The sequence below is a fragment of the Pristiophorus japonicus genome, chromosome 4 (assembly GCF_044704955.1).
Source record: "Pristiophorus japonicus isolate sPriJap1 chromosome 4, sPriJap1.hap1, whole genome shotgun sequence".
Lineage (NCBI taxonomy): Eukaryota > Metazoa > Chordata > Chondrichthyes > Pristiophoridae > Pristiophorus > Pristiophorus japonicus.
This window is the reverse complement of record NC_091980.1, coordinates 273,056,449-273,074,967: the sequence shown is the minus strand read 5'-3', so window position 1 is coordinate 273,074,967 and position 18,519 is coordinate 273,056,449.

Genomic DNA, 18,519 nt, shown 5'->3' with positions numbered 1-18,519 from the left:
CAGAGTCGCAATGCAGATTCCGTCCACTAAGGGGTACAACAGACATGATCTTCACGGCGCGCCAACTACAAGAGAAATGCAGGGAACAGCACCAATCCTTGTAAATGGCCTTCTTTGACCTCACAAAGGCCTTTGATACTGTCAACCATGAGTGACTATGGAGTGTCCTCCCCTGTTTCGGCTGTCCCCAAAAGTTTGTCACCATCCTCTGCCTGCTCCACGATTATATGCAAGCCGTGATCCTGATCAACGGACCCACCACAAACCCAATCCACATCCGGACCGGGGTCAAGCAGGGCTGGGTCGATCTTCCTTGCTGCAATGCTTCATCTCACTCTCAACAAGCTCCCCGCTGGAGTGGAACTAAACTAAACACCCCATGAACTCTACCAGACATAACATGCAGTATTTGGTTAATCGATGATTTGGTTAGGTCCTGTCATTGCTTTGAATTTCATATCACACTAGAGCCCATGTGATATCTTTCATGTGGGCAATTCAACTGAAGCCTACCCTGGTCGTGGGACTTCCACAACTGCAACTTCTTCAACGAACAAAAAGTCTTATTTATATAGAATCTTTCACAGACTCAAGATGCATCAAAGCACTGCTCAGCCAATGCATTACTTTTAAGAACTAATCTGAGACTGGAAACAATTATCACACAAATGTTTACCAACATCATACCAAGTTCCCCAATCTGTCATTTTAACAAGAGGCTCTTTAATCTGAATTTAAAAAGAAGATAAAGGAAATGGATAGAATACGTTAAGCATTTTTAGATATCACACAGCATAATTTTTAGGCTATAATTTTTATATACATATGAAATTTATTCATGAAAATTATACATTACATAATTATTAAACAATGGTGAACATTCATCACCTTTAATAGTTCTGAACTATCCACTGTCTAAATAAATGACTTTCTGCTTTGCAAGTCCTTTACATCCTCATAAGGCCCGTTTATAATTTTAGGGGCAGAAATTGGGCTACTTTGCGCTAGGGGGCGCTAACAGGGCGCAAATGAGTTTTCAACCGGACGCAGCAAGAACAGCGCCTCCCGTTAAATTCGGCACGAGTTTTGCGGCGGCGGTAAGACGTTGCACCCCGCTTTGCTGTGCCCGGCGATGCTGATGTCATTACCGTGCGCAGCGCCCCGGGAGCACGGCGGGACAAAAATTGGCTCTCGACCCTTGGTTGTGCGCCTGCCGCTGACAACAGCTTCAGCGGGCAGGTTTCAGTATGATGTTGGCTGGAGGAGCGCTATTTAAAGTTGCCAACATTTGGTTTCCTTTTAGTCGGCCAATAGTGGTTCCTTTTTAGTTTCACATTGACTGATTTGAGTGATTTCCAGTGGAAGGAGTGTTCTGGCTCGTAAAGATTCAGGAGTTTCATTGAGGGCAGATTTGAAAGTCCAACATTTCTATCGTTTCATGGGGGCTGTGCTGGCACTGGACCTCACACTCCAGCGTCACTGTCAGAGGCAACTGAGGCACAGAGAAAGACAGCAAAATATGGCCAGAGGGAGGAGGGCCAGCAGGCTTCCCAACAGGAGGGCTTACCTTCTCAGGATATTCCAGCAGCAGTTCTCCGACATCAATTTCACTGAGAAACAGTGTGTTTGAAGGCAGTGCTTCAGCAAGTACGTGGCCACAGAGCTCTGTCATCTCCTGCAACCAGACCTCGAGTCTCGGACCAGGGCAAGATCGGCTCTTTCAATGGTAGTCAAGGTCACCATTGCGCTCAATTTCTACGTCAATGGATCATTCCAGTGTGCAATTGGAGACATCTCCAACACCTTCCAGTTTGTCATCTATTGCTGCATCCGTGAGGTCACAGATGCTCTCTACAGAAGGAGGAGGGACTAAATTTCCTTCTCCATGACCAGAGAGAAGAAGCATGAGCATGTATATGGCTTTGCCAGGATAGTGGGCTTCCTCATGGTGCAAAGCGCCATTGACTGCACCCACGTCACTTTGTAGGCACTGCATAACAATCCTCAGGTATTCCATAACCGCAAAAGCTACCACTCACTATGGACTAGAAATTCGCCACCGTAACGTGCATTTTAACGTGATTTTTTCACGTTAAAACAAAGTTTTTGGCCTAAAAATAAACTGCTTAAAATTGCCAAAACTTAAGGATGGCATTGTCAAAATATCGCCATTTTCAGTAACACCATACCTAAAAAAACATATCGCCGAAGTTTGGCCGTTTGGCACCACCATACTCGCTTCCCAAAACACCATTTTGAAAAACCTTGCATTGCAGCTTCAAAAATGCCGGTAAGTAAGAAGCCCTACAAAAAAGGTAAGTAGAATTTTTGTTTTCAGCGATTCTGTTGTTAATGCTTTTGTGAATGTTTTTCTCAATTTTAATGTTTTTATTTTTGAAAATTTTTGGGGTTGTTTTATCCCCTGTATTTTTCGTGATATTGGCCGCACGGTAAAATTGGAGAGAACGGCATTTTCCAAAACAATTCCTCCAGCAACGCTGTTTTTTAACGACGGGGGTATTTTTTGGCCAAACTTACCCCATTAAAAAATGGCGAAATTTTTCATACTATTTTTTCACTAAAATGGCGGATATTTGTCAAATAATGACAGTCTGGTGAATTTCTAACCCCTAATGCACAATTGGTGTGTGACCACACACACCGTATCCTCACCATCAAGGCCCACTATCCTGGCAGCAGTCATTCATTCCTGTGCCAGACCGGTGTGCAGCTCTGTTCCAGCCACCACATCAAACTTGTGGTTGGCTGGTCGGAGACAAGGGCTATCCGCTCTCCAACTGGCTCATGACTCTCCTCTGCACCCCCAACACTCCTGCCCAGCACTCATACAATGAGAGGCATGCTGCCAACAGGAACATCAATGAGCAGACCATCGGAGTGCTCAAGCAATGGTTCCGCTGTCTTGACCGTTCGCGAGGAGTCCTACAGTACTCGCCTGAGTGGGTGTCCCTATTCGTCGGAGTCTGCGGCATGATGCACAACTTGGCCATCATGAGGGCGCAGCCATTGACATCAGGCATAGCTCCGCCACCTCAGGATGAGGAGGAGCAGGAGGAGGAGAAGGAGGAGGAGGACAAGAAGGTGGACGAGGAGGACGACGAACAGGAGCAGCAACAACAGCAACAGAGGAGATAACCACTTAATCGGCCTTCTGCAAGGGCGGGCTGCAAAGACTTCATCAGACTTCGGTTCCAACGAATTGCAGGCCACTTCCTGGTTGCTCTGCATGTCCCCATCATTACATCAATTTCTAATTCCATACCAGAGCCCCAAAACTGAAATGAAAGACAGCACCAACTATGCAATGTTCCAATTAAAATAGTATCCAAAAACATTAACCACATATATAAACAACAATCAGATTTACTATTCATTCACCCTTGTGCAATAACTTATATCCCCTCTTAACACGGCCTTTACCTACTCAACGACTGCTACATAGTGTCTCCTCAGTGGCTGCAGCAGGGTTGGTGTTAAGTTGCTGAGTGTCAGGGCCAGAGATTATAGATGGCCTTGCAGGACGCCCTCAACCAGCTCTGGACCTGGAAGGCCTGGTTATGGACTGCACCACCTCAGGCTGAGCAGCAGCAGTCTGGGCTGGTTGGATGACAGGCAGCGACTGTGATGTATGTAGCACTCAAATGACTGACTCCACACAGTCTGGTGTTGTAGTAACTGCTGTGACCTTAGTCCTTTATTGCGTAACTCCAGAGTGCCCCTCAGGTGTGGTGGGCAGCCTTTTATACTTTCGGGTCTCCCACCACAGTGCCCCTTGTGGTGCACCATTGTAACTATACATTTAATGTACATGGACAATACATAACATCTCACTCCCCGCCCCCCCCACAGTTCCAAAAGCAAATTGCCGGTAACCTCGGCTTTGTTCGTCCTGGTTGATTTGTGAGTGTGAGTCCATGACCATGCACTTCCCTCATCCCCCCCATGTACAGATTATGCTTGCGATCCGGTGCAAGTATGTGGTATTTGCAGTCCTTACATGGGTGATACAAGTACACAAACATAATCTCCAGTAGAAAGCAGGTACACATAGACAGTACATTTGTATGATACATATAGATGCGTTGAAGAGTTATATCAAAAGGTTGCAGGTACACTGAACAGTTATTAAATCCCAGCTCCATTGGGTGAGGTACGGTGGCGGCATACTGCCCCTTTTTGCCCGAGGTAATGGGCTGCGCTGAGACAGGGTATGGCAACTAATGCGTTGCCTCTGTTCTCAGAAAATAGTTGCCTTTGCGGCTTGTCTGCAGCCGCTGAACAATTGCATAAATCACATAAAATCAGAAATCGCATTAATCAATTAGTCATGTTAGTCACAGATCCATTAACCTTTTTAACTGTGCATTGTGATATTAACTCTTTTCACCAATCATATCAATCATTTTAATCACAGTAATCATTTTAGCATCAAAATATTAACTCTTGTCATAAATCACGTCATCATACAAATCACAGTAATCATTTTGACTCACTCTTGCCCTTACAAAAGTCTATTTGTGGGGACTGCCAACAGTGTAAGGCCTCTTTAAGATTCCTGTACATTTCCCTTTTACGACGTCATTTTGTTTTTCCCACGAGGTTTCTACTGGGCGCCGCCATTTTAGGTGCTCTGCTGGTGCCTGCCTGCCTCTCTCTGCAGAACTCTGCTGCCACGAGGCTCGCCGCCATCTTGAACTCGCTGTGCTGCTGCCTGCTCTCCCTCTTTCTCTCTCTCAAGAGCCGCCACACTCTGAACGCACCCGGGAGCAGCAATGCACCAGCCCCCGCACCGCCGCATCCTCCGGAGCACCCCACGCAGCTGACCTTTTTGCTCGGGAGCCGCCACACACACACACGTCCTCCGGAGCCGACCTCCTCACTGCCACAGCCGATCCTGAATGAGTCCCGTTCCTCGGAGCACTGGCCCTCACGATGTCGCCGAGCGAGTCCTGCTCCCGAAACTGCCGATTCACCGCTCCTCCCGCTGCAAGCCCAGCGAACGGCCGCCTCTGCCTGCGGGCCGACGGTGCCTGCTGGAGCAGCCCGTCGAAGCCCTTCCCTCTCCTCCAGCTCGGTCGGCACTGCTGCTGGTTCCAGCGCCTCTTTCTCACTCTCAGACTTTGCAGGGGAGAGTCGATGGCCGCCGCTGCTCTGCCCAACCCCACACACGCTTCCTTCGCTGTCATCCGATCTGAAGGTGGAGGCCTGTTCTGCCTGTGAGCACAGGGGACAGCGGTCTGTGAAGGAATGAAGTCTTCCCAGCTCCCACGGACCTTCCCCATCCATCTCCTGCCAAGTAGCACGGCCCATCGCCTGCAATGATCCACAAAGGTAAACCGTACGTCTCGCCACCTGCACATCCGCTCTGCCGAGAACAGGTATCAGTTCCTTGGTGTAGGTGCGCAGCTTCACCGTGACCGGGACCAGCTTGGGTCGTGCAGCTGGGTAGATCCACAGTTTATCAAAAGTTTCCTGACTCATCAGTGACTGACCCGACCCCATGTCCACTTCCATACTCACTGGGACTCCGTTAATCTTGACTTCCATAATCACTGGGGCCGAATCGTCTGTACACGTATACAGTGCAAACGCATCATCATCTACCTGGGGCTGGGATGCCCGTCGAGCCAAACCGTAATGCTCCTCGCTGGATAGCAGATCATCTACCGTCTCCTCAGCCACAGAGTGAGTCGTGTTTCTTTCGCACATACGCTGAAGGTGGCCTTTCGTGTGGCAGGCATTGCACGTATACTCCGCAAACCTGCACCGGTGAGCCCCATGACTTCCTCCGCAGCGCCAGCATGGTGCTACTCGATTAGCCCCCCTCGGCAGACTCTGAGTTCCAGGACCCTGAAGGCCGTGCTCTCTGCCCTGGGCAGAGCCACGTTCTGCAGTTTTGTCCGTGACGGACGCTATCCTGTGAATAGTACCTGCCGGATTTGAGACCGTGCGGATCATCTGCTTGGTGCTGCAAGTCGAGGTCATAAATGCCAAGCTGATGGTGATGGCTTGCTGCAGGCTGACTGTAGGTTCAGTAGATAGCAGCTTGTGAAGGAGACCCTCATGGCCAATCCCCATAACAAAGACGTCTCGCAACGCCTCGTTAAGGTGTGTGCCAAAATCGCACAGCGCCGCAAGTCTCCTGATGTCCGCAGCATATTTTGTGACATCCTGGCCCTCAGGTCTGCAGTGGTGGTAGAATTTGTGCCTGGTCGTCAGGATGCTCTCCTTCAGTTTCAGTTGGTTACGAGTGAGTTCAATCAGCTGCTCATATGACTTATCCTTGGCACTCGCGGGTGCCAGCAAATCCCTGACGAGATGGTAAACCTCATCGCCACAACTGGACAGCAATATCACCTTACGCTTCTCTATCAGTGCGTTTGTGTTCCCTGTCAGGTCGTTTGCTATAAAATAGTACTCGAGCCTTTCCGTAAAGGCATCCCAGACATAACCCTCTGTGAAATCCTTTAGCGTGCCCAAAGTAGCCATGGTTGCGTGAAGAGCTCATCCGTGTTCTCGTCGCCAATTTGTGATGTATGTAGCACTCAAATCACTGACTCCACACAGTCTGGTGTTGTAGTAACTGCTGTGACCTTGGTCCTTTATTGTGTAACTCCAGAGTGTCCCTCAAGTATGGTGGACAGCTTTTTATACTCTGTCTCGCAGGTACTTTCGGGTCTCCCACTACAGTGCCCCTTGTAGCGCACCATTGTAACTATACATTTAATGTACATGGATAATACATAATAGCGACAAATGCAGCGACAAGTGCAGAGTGGCATTGGTGGGATCAGGAAGGCTCTCATCCTGAGAGGACAGCAGCTTCCTGCTCCACTGATCCACTGCCACTACCCCGGGGCAGCAGCTCAGCATCCGTACCATTCTGCTGGAGCATAGATTGGTGGCCTGCTGCAACACCATGAGATCCCCAGTCGACTGTGGTGGACCCAGCAATGATGGCAGCAGTCAGAGCTTGTATGGCATCTGGCTGAGACTGCATGAGAGCAGTCTGAGCTTCGATGCCACCAATCATTAACTACATTACAGCACTAAGACGTTGCGTTGCTTCTGCTTGTGCTGTAATGGAAGCAGCCACATCGCTCATGTCATGAGGCCTGGGTCCACACGGTCTATCTCGGAGCTCGCCATCGTCTGCTCACTGGCAAGGATGGGCTCATGGTGTGCACAGAGCTCGGTGCAATGTTGGAGGTGGACTCCTCCATGCTCCTTTCCATTGCTGAGAGGCTCTCGGGCACCTTTGCCATTGCACCTATCATCTCGGAGTGCATGGCCCTCACTCTTGTGAACGCCACCCATCGTGGTCTTCATCTGGGATCTGAGCAACACATCCTGCGGGCGGACTTTCCCTCCAGGGAGATGGCTCCAGAGGTTTTCTTCCCCTTGGCCTCGCTGCAGCGTGCTCGACCCCAGTGCATCACCCAGTGCAGACCCCTCTACTAAGCTTGCCTCTAACGATCGCGCAGTGCCAGCCTCTGAGGTGGTGCCTGCGGGTGAGAGATGAACTGATGCGATGCTTGGGTCCTCCTCCTCTTCTCCTTCGCCACTCTCATTGAGGGGCTCAGGGACAGGCTGGTCATCTGCTGGCTGATTTTCCTGAAAGCATAAAGGCACAAGGCTCGCGTTAAGGTGAGGGCATTGGGGCAGGAATGGAGCAAGGAATGTGTCGACAGTATCAGGAGCTGGAAAGTGATAAACCCTTCTGGTGTGAGGGGAAAGTGGGATGAGAAAAGGAGAGGGGATGAAGTTACCGTTTTTGCTCCCAACGGGGTCGATGTCGCCGATCGCCATGGCGCCCACTAGCTGCTGCCCAATGAGTCACGGCACTCGCTCTTCCAAGTCTGAGAGCTGCTGAGACACGTCATCCCCGCCTGTTCTCTGCTGCTCCTTCCTATTGTGTGCCGTCTTGGCCTGCAAAAGAAACAAATGTGTGTGAGTCAGAGTCCAGCTCTGTGTCTGCGAGATATGCCTGCTGTCATTGAATAGCTATGAATGTAGGCAAGGCGTGAGATTAGGATGTGAGTTTGCATAGGTGCAGATGCAGGTGAGTGGTGGGAGATTGGTGCTTTGCGCAGTGTGCACAGACAGACGTTCAGATGCTGTTAGGTAGGACCTGTTGAAGCAAGTACTCACCTTGACCACCCGCCTGAGGTTTTTTACGACACTGTGTCAGGCTGCGTGGTACGACACTATTGGCCAAGACCTCCTCTACTACTTCCCTCCACATTGCCCTGAAGACCTGGGACAATGGCCTCCTTCCACTGGCCAAGAACAGTGCTTCCCGCCTTTGCTCCACTGCAGCCACCAATGTCTCCAATGCAACGTCAGTGAACCGATGAGCTCTCTCCCTGGGGTTCGGATTGGGAGCAGCCATAGCCATGAGGTGTTTCACTTGCTAGCAGTTTGACTTCAGTTCCAGGAATGCTGAAAACGAGCAGCTGCATATTGCTACAACCTCCCCTTTAAGAGCTGGAATGAGCCAGTGTGAAGGATGGAAGGATGATTGAGGAATGCAATTCACCTGAAATTTGGTAGCGCTCTGGTGGTAGTGCCCCACTGAGGTCATTAGCACTTGATTTACCAACCCCTTCCTTCCTGGGGTGCTAAAGCCCAAGTTAGAAGAAGTTCAGAATCCTTAGCGCCTGCCACTAAATTTTCAAAATTTCAAAAATTAACACCCCAAAAGGGGCACAACTGAATTTCTTCCCTAACTACAGATGATGAACATAGTCATAACACAAATTATTGATGTATTCTTGCATATAATATCACTGCATTCTTTTGATATCAACATCAATTCCAATAAAACATTGCTCACTATGATCCGGTGCTGAACTCCGTCACTTCAAATAGCCTCAATTGAGCCTCCCTGGCATTCGCTTGGCCAAGCTGTCAAAATGAAGCATCCCTGCCGACAACTGCCAAAAGAGACCTGTGGCAAGTAATCAGCCCCCATCAGCACCCATCTATATCTAAAACAGAAAAATCCACCATAAGCAACCTGCAAGCCAGAGTCTAGGAGAAACCCCCAGTGGCAGGAGTTGATTAATACAAAGTGAGCTGAGGTCACACATTCAAGGTCCTTCTGCCAACTGAAACAAATGCCGGGATATCAATGGCCCCAGCTAATGGACTTCAAGGAGGAAAAAAATACTTTCAAATTTAAATGTCAATCCTGGGCCAAAGCCAAAAGTTATTTCAAAGAATGCCCTTGTGCGTCAGATCATTTGCAGTGAGCTTGGCAACAGATTGTAGGTGACTATTTCCGTGCCATTTATTGGGATGTCACCCATCAATTTTATTTTAAATGGCTACAAACAATTGTTTCATTAAAGAGTTGACTAACTGGTTACTAAATGATGATTTACTGGTCGATTTAATGATTTAATGGGTAAATACTGTCAACTGCTTTATTAATTAACAGCGTTGTCACTTTGATTGAATTGGATGACAGTGAATGGTTTGTTGAAGTTTTAAACTATCAAGAATCTTCTGTACATCAGCTTTCACAAATAAGTAGAAAATCATTCATAATCTATTCTCTTCACAAATATAGTGTACCTTTATCAAAATATTGAATAAGTTTAAAGGTACTGATGGTGTAATTGGTAAATGTATTGCCCACGGCGGAACTGAGCCTGTTCTCACGAGGAAAGTGTTTGGCTCAAGCCTATGTTGAGTTAGATGATCTTAGCAGGGGTGAGAGTAGGATGTTAGAATAGGCATCCTGACACTGAGCCCAAAGAAAAGAAAGAAATGCTGGTGTTCCCATGATTGATTACTATCCAGTAGCCCCTGTTGGAAATTATATGTAAGGAGGAGGAAGAAGAGAAAGAGATGTTATGGACGGGATGATCGGGGGTTGGGGAGGAAGAGAACTGGCTCTGCTGTAACACCCATCCCCATAGATAAACAAACAGACACACTCACTTATTGTTAATGATAGGTTGCTGCTGTATATCACAACGCTAACTATCTTCCCATCCCTAGCTTACTTGCATGTCAGCAAAAGGTTTATTGTCTGGGCGGTCACAAAAACAGTTTCATCTAGTTAAAAAAATTGCACACAAAACCTAATCCTACTGATACATCCTTACTATACAGTATAAATGCACACGAGGCCCATGCTTGAGAGAAGGTCAGTCTGTGACCTGTCCTTTATTCCTTAGCACTCAAGTGATGAAGGTGGGTGGAGCTTCCCCTTTTATACCTGAAGGTCCAGGTTAGGAGTGTCTCCCACAAGTTCACCAACTAGTGGTCATTGTTCTCACAGTGTACAACTTGTCAGTTTATACATGGGTTACAATGCTGATTGAATATATGACATCACCTCCCGCGCAAAGTCTTATTGGGATCACAGGTTGAGTCTCTCTGGTGGTTTAGCTCTCTTGTAGAGCACCTGAGTTGGGGCTCCGGTTGTTGGGCGCTGGCCTGAATGTCTGCTGTTTGCGGTGCCTCAGGCCTGTCCGGACTGCCCACAGTGACTGGGCTCTCCTCAATTTGGTTCCGGTGTTCGGTCACCTGTGGTGGAGTGAACTCTATATCGTGTTCTTCCTCTGCTTCTTCTATGGGTTTGCTGAACCTCCTTTTTGTTTGATCCACGTGTTTGCGGCAGATTTGTCCATTGGTAAGTTTAACTACCAGAATCCTATTCCCCTCATTTGCAATCACAGTGCCTGCGAGCTATTTGGGCCCTGCAGCGTAGTTGAGGATAAAGACAGAGTCATTTACATCAATACATCGTGCCCTCGCATTCCTGTCATGGTAATCACATTGTGACTGGCGCCTGCTCTCGACAATTTCTTTCATGGTGGGGTGTATAAGGGATAACCTGGTTTTGAACATCCTTTTCATTAGCAGCTCTGCGGGTGGAACCCCTGTGAGCGAGTGTGGTCAGGATCTATTGGGCAACAGGAAGCGTGATAAGCGGCTTTGTAGGGAACCCCGTCGGATTCTGAGCATCTCCTGTTTGATTATCTGCACTGCTCGTTCTGCCTGGCTGTTTGAGGCCGGCTTGAACGGTGCTGTTCTGACATGGTTAATTCCATTGCCTGCCATGAAGTCCTGGAATTCAGTGCTTGTGAAGCACGGGCCATTGTCACTGACCAAGATATCTGGTAGATCGTGGGCGGCGAACATTGCCCGTAGATTTTCTACCGTGGCAGAGGATGTGCTTGAATTTAAAATGTCACACTTGATCCATTTGGAGTAGGCGTCTACTGCAACCAAAAACATTTTTCCCATGAAAGGACCTGCTTAGTCCACATGGATGCGTGACCAAGGTTTGGCGGGCCAGGACCAGGGGCTAAGGGGGGGCTTCCCTGGGCGCATTGCCCAGCTGGGCACACGTGTTGCACCTGCGAACACAAAGTTCCAGATCTGCGTCTATCCCTGGCCACCAAACATGTGACCTGGAAATTGCCTTCATCATGACAATGCCCGGGTGCTCATTGTGGAGTTCTCTGATGAACACCTCTCTGCCCATCTGGGGCATGCCTACGCGGTTTCCCCACAGTAGGCAATCGGCCTGAATCGAGAGTTCATCCCTGCGCCTGTGAAATGGTTTAAATTCCTCAGGGCATGCCCTGTATGTGGCTGCCCAGTCCCCATTCAGGACACATTTCTTGACTAAAGACAATAGCGGGTCTCTATTTGTCCAGACTTTAATCTGACGGGCTGTCACGGGTGAGCCTTCACTTCCGAAAGCTTCAACAGCTATGACCATCTCAGCAGCATGCTCGGTAGCCCCCTCAGTGGTGGCTAGTGGGAGCCTGCTGAGTGCATCGGCGCAGTTTTCGGTGCCCGGTCTGTGCCGAATTTTATAGTCATAGGCGGCTAACGTGAGTGCCCACCTCTGTATGCGGGCCGATGCATTTGCATTTATGGCCTTGTTGTCGGCCAAAAGGGACATTAGGGGTTTGTGATCTGTCTCCAGCTCAAATTTCCTGCCAAACAGGTACTGGTGCATTTTCTTTACCACATATATACATGCGAGCGCCTCCTTTTCTACCATCCCGTAACCCCTTTCTGCGTGGAACAGACTCCTGAGGCATAAGCTACCGGCTGTAACTGACCCTTGGCATTGACATGCTGCAACACACACCCGACACCATAGGATGACGCATCGCCATTAACACAAGTTTCTTACATGGGTCAACAGATTGTTGGAACATTACAAATTGCAAGCTCTATTAAAAGCCCTTTCCTGGCTGTCCCCCCAGACCCATTCGCGACCTTTGCGTAGGAGCACGTGTAGCGGCTTTAGCAGCGTGCTCAATTTGTGAAAAAAGTTACCAAAATAGTTCAGGAACCCCAGGAACGAACGCAGCTCTGTTGTGTTACGGGGTCTGGGTGCTCTCTGGATCGCTTCCGTCTTGGACGCAGTAGGGCTGATCCCGTCTGCTGCTACCCTCATCCCCAGGAATTCTACCTCTGGAGCTAGGAAGATACACTTCGCCTTTTTCAGTCGCAGCCCTACCCGGTCCAGTCTGCGTAGCACCTCCTCCAGGTTGTGGAGGTGTTCTTCAGTATCGTAACCCGTGATGAGAATGTCGTCTTGAAAAACCACCGTCCCTGGAATCGACTTGAGGAGGCTTTCCATGTTTTGTTGGAAGATCGCGACGGCGGAGCGAATCCCGAACGGACATCTGTTGTACTCAAACAACCCCTTGTGTGTCGTGATGGTGGTCAGCTTCTTCGACTCACTCGCCAGCTCCTGGGTCATGTAAGCTGAGGTCAGGTCCATTTTTGAAAAAAGTTTGCCGCCGGATAGCGTCGCAAAGAGGTCCTCCGCTCTCGGTAGCGGGTACTGGTCTTGGAGTGACACCCGATTGATGGTGGCCTTGTAATCACCACATATCCTGACCAACCCATCCGCCTTGAACACCGGCACAATCGGGATCGCCCAGTCACTGAATTCGACTGGCGAGTTGATGCCTTCCCTCAGCAGGCGGTCCAATTCACCTTCTATCTTTTCCCGCATCACGTACGGCACCGCTCTGGCCTTGTGGTGTACTGGCCTGGCGTTCGGGTTTATGTGAATCACTACCTTGGCCCCCATGAAAGTGCCAATGCCAGGTTGAAACAATGAGTCAAATTTGTCCAGGATCTGAGAGCATGATACTCGCTCCACAGAGGAAATTGCATTGACATCGCTTCATTTCCAGTTCATGACAACAAGCCAACTCCTCCCCAGTAGTGCGGGACCGTCCCCCGGGACAATCCAGAGTGAGTGGCAACCTGTTCTCCGAACCTTTGTGGGTCACGACTACCATGGCGCTGCCTAGCACCGGAATGATCTGCTTTGTGTAAGTCCGTAGTTGTGCGTCAATCGGCAATAATTTTGGCCTCCTGGCCTTGGACGCCCACAATTTGTCGAACTGTTTGATACTCATCAGGGACTGGCTGGCACCCATGTCTAGCTCCATTGATACTGGGATGCCATTGAGGAGCACTTTCATCATTATCGGTGGCGTCCTGGTGTATGAACTGTATACGTGCTCCACATGAACTCGCTGAACTTCAGCTTCCAGCAATTTCCCCCAGCGTTCATTTCTGCAATTTCTGCAGGTATTTTGCTCATCCCTGCAAACTCCGGCTGAGTGTGTGCCTCCACACCTCCAACATGAGCTGTTGTTGGAAACAAAAGGCCCCTTGCCAGTCGATCGTCTCTGACTGCCTCTGTGATTGTCCTTAAGTGCGCCATTAACAGGTGTTGATGGCCCCATTACTGGCCGCATTGTCCCTTGCAATGGCGTGAATTGCCATTGGGCTAGCCATTGTCTCTGTCGACCTCCCCCTCTGGACTCAACTACATGTTGGGGCATGCCCAATTGCCCTTGTCTGCCTGGAGAACTGTGTGCTGCTTTAGCAATGTTGATTCTTTGTCCCAACCATTCCTTAACACAGTACCTCTCGTCTGTTCTGCTAGTGGCCATGTTCACGTGGTTTAAATCCCAGTTTCTCATCACCATTGATATGTCCTTACTATACAGTATAAATGCACACGAGGTCCATGCTTGAGAGAAGGTCAGTCTGTGACCTGTCCTTTATTCCATCGCACTCAAGTGATGAAGGTGGGTGGAGCTTCCCCTTTTATACCTGAAGGTCCAGGTTAGGAGTGTCTCCCACAAGTTCACCACCTAGTGGTCATTGTTCTCACAGTGTACAACTTGTCAGTTTATACACGGGTTACAATGCTGGTTGAATACATGACACTACCACCTGACTATTTTAAAGTCTTTTGATTCTAGTCTGTGAAGATAGCTGAGAATTATCTTTCCTTTTCTGCTCTGGGATTAGTGAGATCCATCTCCCTGGATTTCAAACATCTAGATTAGGCCAACATATTTTTATGTTTCTGTCATGTCCCTTTCCAACTATATTGGCAAAGTAAGTATGGAACACAAATCACTCTTATGTACTGGCCAACTCCTTACACTTCACCGATTTGGAAATAGGAACTTGCTATAGCATGGAGAATGAGCCAAAATTAAATTATTATTTCTCAATTACAGGAAAACATCTATTTTATTGTAAAGTGGTGACTTCCTGGCCATATTTTAGATAGATTCGTTTCTAGAATTTTAAATTGTTTGCAGCTTGCTAAAGGCAAAAAAAAATTGAATTATTGTCTTTATCAATGACAATTGTTTTTCCTTCCAAAAGTACAATATAGTAACAGTCCTGCCTTTAAAAGGATGAAGCTGGGTCATCAAGTCTAGGGTCATGACTTCACCGTTGACATTTAACACCTTCATTTCTTTGCATCCTGCACTGTTGTGGGTAACTTTTCTACTTTAGTAACTGGAACAATTCTCAGTCAGGTTCCATTTTTGTCGATACACAGATTCCCCTTGTTGTTTTTACATCAAAGCATTTGAATTATCAGGTAAAAAAATGTTCAGATCAAGAGCTAAAACAGGACCTCAGTCAACTGAATCGATGGCTGCCTCTCAATCCTATAATATTGACAAGAGCAGACGGCATTCCGTTCAAGCCATCTTATGGACATTATTTCCAGGTACTGGTGGTCATTGCTTGGCTTCAGCACTGTATCCTTTTTGCATTTAGGACACTGGTTATTCTTTGCCAAGTACACAGAACCCCTGCATCTTAAAAACAAAAATTAAACACCTCGCCAATCAAACAGTACAGTATAGCAACAGGCCAATTTGTAATGCCCTATGTTTAAAAAAGGGGGCGGACAAAAGGCAGGTAACTATAGGCCAGTTAGTTTAACATCTGTAGTGGGGAAAATGCTTGAAGCTATCATTAAGGAAGAAATAGCAGGACATCTAGATAGGAATAGTGCAATCAAGCAGACGCAACATGGATTCATGAAGGGGAAATCATGTTTAACTAATTTACTGGAATTCTTTGAGGATATAACGAGCATGGTGGATAGAGGTGTACCGATGGATGTGGTGTATTTAGATATCCAAAAGGCATTCAATAAGGTGCCACACAAAAGGTTACCGCAGAAGATAAAGGTATGCGGAGACAGAGGAAATGTATTAGCATGGATAGAGAATTGGCTGGCTAACAGAAAGCAGAGAGTCGGGATAAATGGGTCCTTTTCGGGTTGGAAATCAGTGGTTAGTGGTGTGCCACAGGGATCGGTGCTGGGACCACAACTGTTTACAATATACATAGATGACCTGGAAGAGGGGACAGAGTGTAGTGTAACAAAATTTGCAGATGACACAAAGATTAGTGGGAAAGCGGGTTGTGTAGAGGACACAGAGAGGCTGCAAAGAGATTTAGATAGGTTAAGCAAATGGACTAAGGTTTGGCAGATGGAATACAATGTCGGAAAGTTTGAGGTCATCCACCTTGGGAAAAAAAACAGTAAAAGGGAATATTATTTGAATGGGGAGAAATTACAACATGCTGCGGTGCAGAGGGACCTAGGGGTCGTTGTGCATGAAACTCTTTTTGGAGTTTATCTGCAAAACAAAACACATTAAACCGTGCCACCCGACCTGGGTGACACACCAGACATTTACAAGGCCCTGTTTTTCTTTTTTTTGTTTTTTTTTTTGGGGGGGGGGTTTTTTTTTCCTTTTTTTGGTTTTTTTTTTTGGGCACTAAAATCACAATTTTTCCCCAGTGCCCCCTATAAAAGGGAAGGGGACACTAAAAGCACCGGCAATTAAAACAAATTAACTTTAAAACGTAAAATCAAATTAAAATTTGGTTGCCGGGCGTGATGATGCACTCCAGTCCCTCCGGTGCCCACCTCTCGCGGAAGGCCGCGAGCGTACCGGTGGACACCGCGTGCTCCATCTCCAAGGACACCCTGGACCGGATGTAAGAGCGGAAGAGAGGCAGGCAGTCAGGTTGAACGACCCCCTCGACCGCCCGCTGCCTGGACCGGCTGATGGCACCCTTGGCCGTGCCCAGGAGCAGTCCTACGAGGAGGCCTTCGGACCTACCCGCTCCCCTCCGCACAGGGTGCCCAAAGATCAGGAGAGTGGGACTGAAGTGCAGCCAGAATTTCAGGAGCAGCCCCTTCAAATAGTGGAACAGGGGCTGCAACCTCGTGCATTCAATAAAAACATGGAACACGGACTCCTCCAGACCGCAGAAATTGCAGGCGGCCTGGGAGTCCGTGAACCGGCTTAAAAATTTGTTGCACGGCACTGCTCCGTGCACCACCCTCCAGGCCAAGTCCCCGATGAATAGTGGGAGGACCCCTGCGTAGAGTGCCCTCCATCGGGGACCCCCGCCTCCTCCGGACGGCAAGATGGTACGCCATGGCGTGTCCGGACGGCCGGCGAGGATGGCAAAGTTGAGGGTGTGCAGGAGCAGCCCGTACAGGAAACCCCTCCGCGCGGAACTGAAAGGCACGGAGGGGATTTCCCGGAGGCGGCTCAAGTTGTGAGGCGCCGGCCCCCGAGGGAGGTTCCGGGGTTTGGCGCCGATGAGGAATTCCGTCCGGACGGGGGTCAGTTCGGACGGGATCTCCCCACATGCTTGAGCCTCCTCGATGCACCTAACGGAGTCAGGGCCCAGAGCTGTTTTTAGCGACTCGATGGCATCGGCCGCGTGGCGGACGTTGGCAGAATTTAGGCGCCGCGCCAGCGTGTCTGGCGCCATCCAGCCCGCTCCTCCGCCATCGAGCAGGTCCCTGACCCTGGTCACCTCACCAGCCACAGCCCTCTCTTCCGACCGCCACATAAAGCCTCGGCCGTGGAGGTACGGATTCCCGAGCAGCGGTTCCTGCAGGACGGCCGCCACTCCAGCCGGCGGAGAGCTGCGCTTGGTGGAGACTTTGTTCCAGACCCTGATGAGTTCCCTGTAAAAGACAGGCAGCTCCCGGAGGGCGGTCCTGGCACCCCCCAAGTTCACAAACAGGAGCTGCGTGTCATAATTGAGGTCGAGCTGCTGGCGGAAGAAATACCTCGCCAGAGCACACCACCTAGGAGGGGGCTCGACGTAAAGGTATCTCTGCAGGGTCTGAAGACGGAAAGTCGCGAGCTGGGCGCTGACGCACACCAACGACTGACCGCCCTCCTCAAGCGGGAGACTCAAGACCGCGGCAGAGACCCAGTGCTTCCTGTTGTTCCAGAAGAAGTCCACCAGCTTCTTCTGTATCTTGGCGACAAACGCAGGGGGAGGGGTCAAAGTGACCAGCCGGTACCACAGCATTGCGGCCACCAGCTGGTTTATGACTAGCGCTCGACCCCTGTAGGACAGCACTCGGAGCAGTCCTGTCCAGCGCCCTAGGCGAGCGGCGACCTTGGCCTCCAGCTCCTGCCAGTTCGCCGGCCAGGCTCCCTCGTCGGGGCTAAGGTAGACTCCCAGATAGAGGAGATGGGTCGTGCTCCAGGCAAAAGGCCTGAGCTCCTCCGGCAGGGAGTCCACCCGCCACTGACCCACCAGGAGTCCGGAACATTTCTCCCAGTTGATCCTGGCGGAGGACGCGGCCGAGTAAATCTCCTGGCACTCACGCATCCTCCGCAGGTCAGCGGGATCCTCTACCGCGAGGAGCACGTCATCGGCGTAAGCCGAGAGGACGACCTCCACGCCCGGCCCTTGCAGAGCCAGTCCCGTCAACCTCGTCCGCAAGATGCGCAGGAAAGGCTCCACGCAAACAGCATATAACTGGCCGGACATGGGGCATCCCTGGCGCACCCCTCTCCTAAAGCGAAGGGGCGCCGTCAAGGACCCGTTAACCTTAATCAGACACTCCGCGGCGGCGTACAAAAGTCGGATCCGGGCGACGAAATGCGTCCCGAACCCGAAAGCGCGCAGAGTTCCGAGCAGATAGTCGTGATCCACCCTGTCGAACGCCTTCTCTTGGTCGAGGGATAGGAAGGCGACCGACAGACCAGCCACTTGGGAACAATGGATGAGGTCCCGGACCAGATGGATGTTATCGTGGATTGTCCGGCCTGGGACCGTGTATGACTGGTCGGGGTGGATCATGTGGTCCAGCACGGCACCAAGGCGAGCAGACATCGCCCTGGCGAAAAT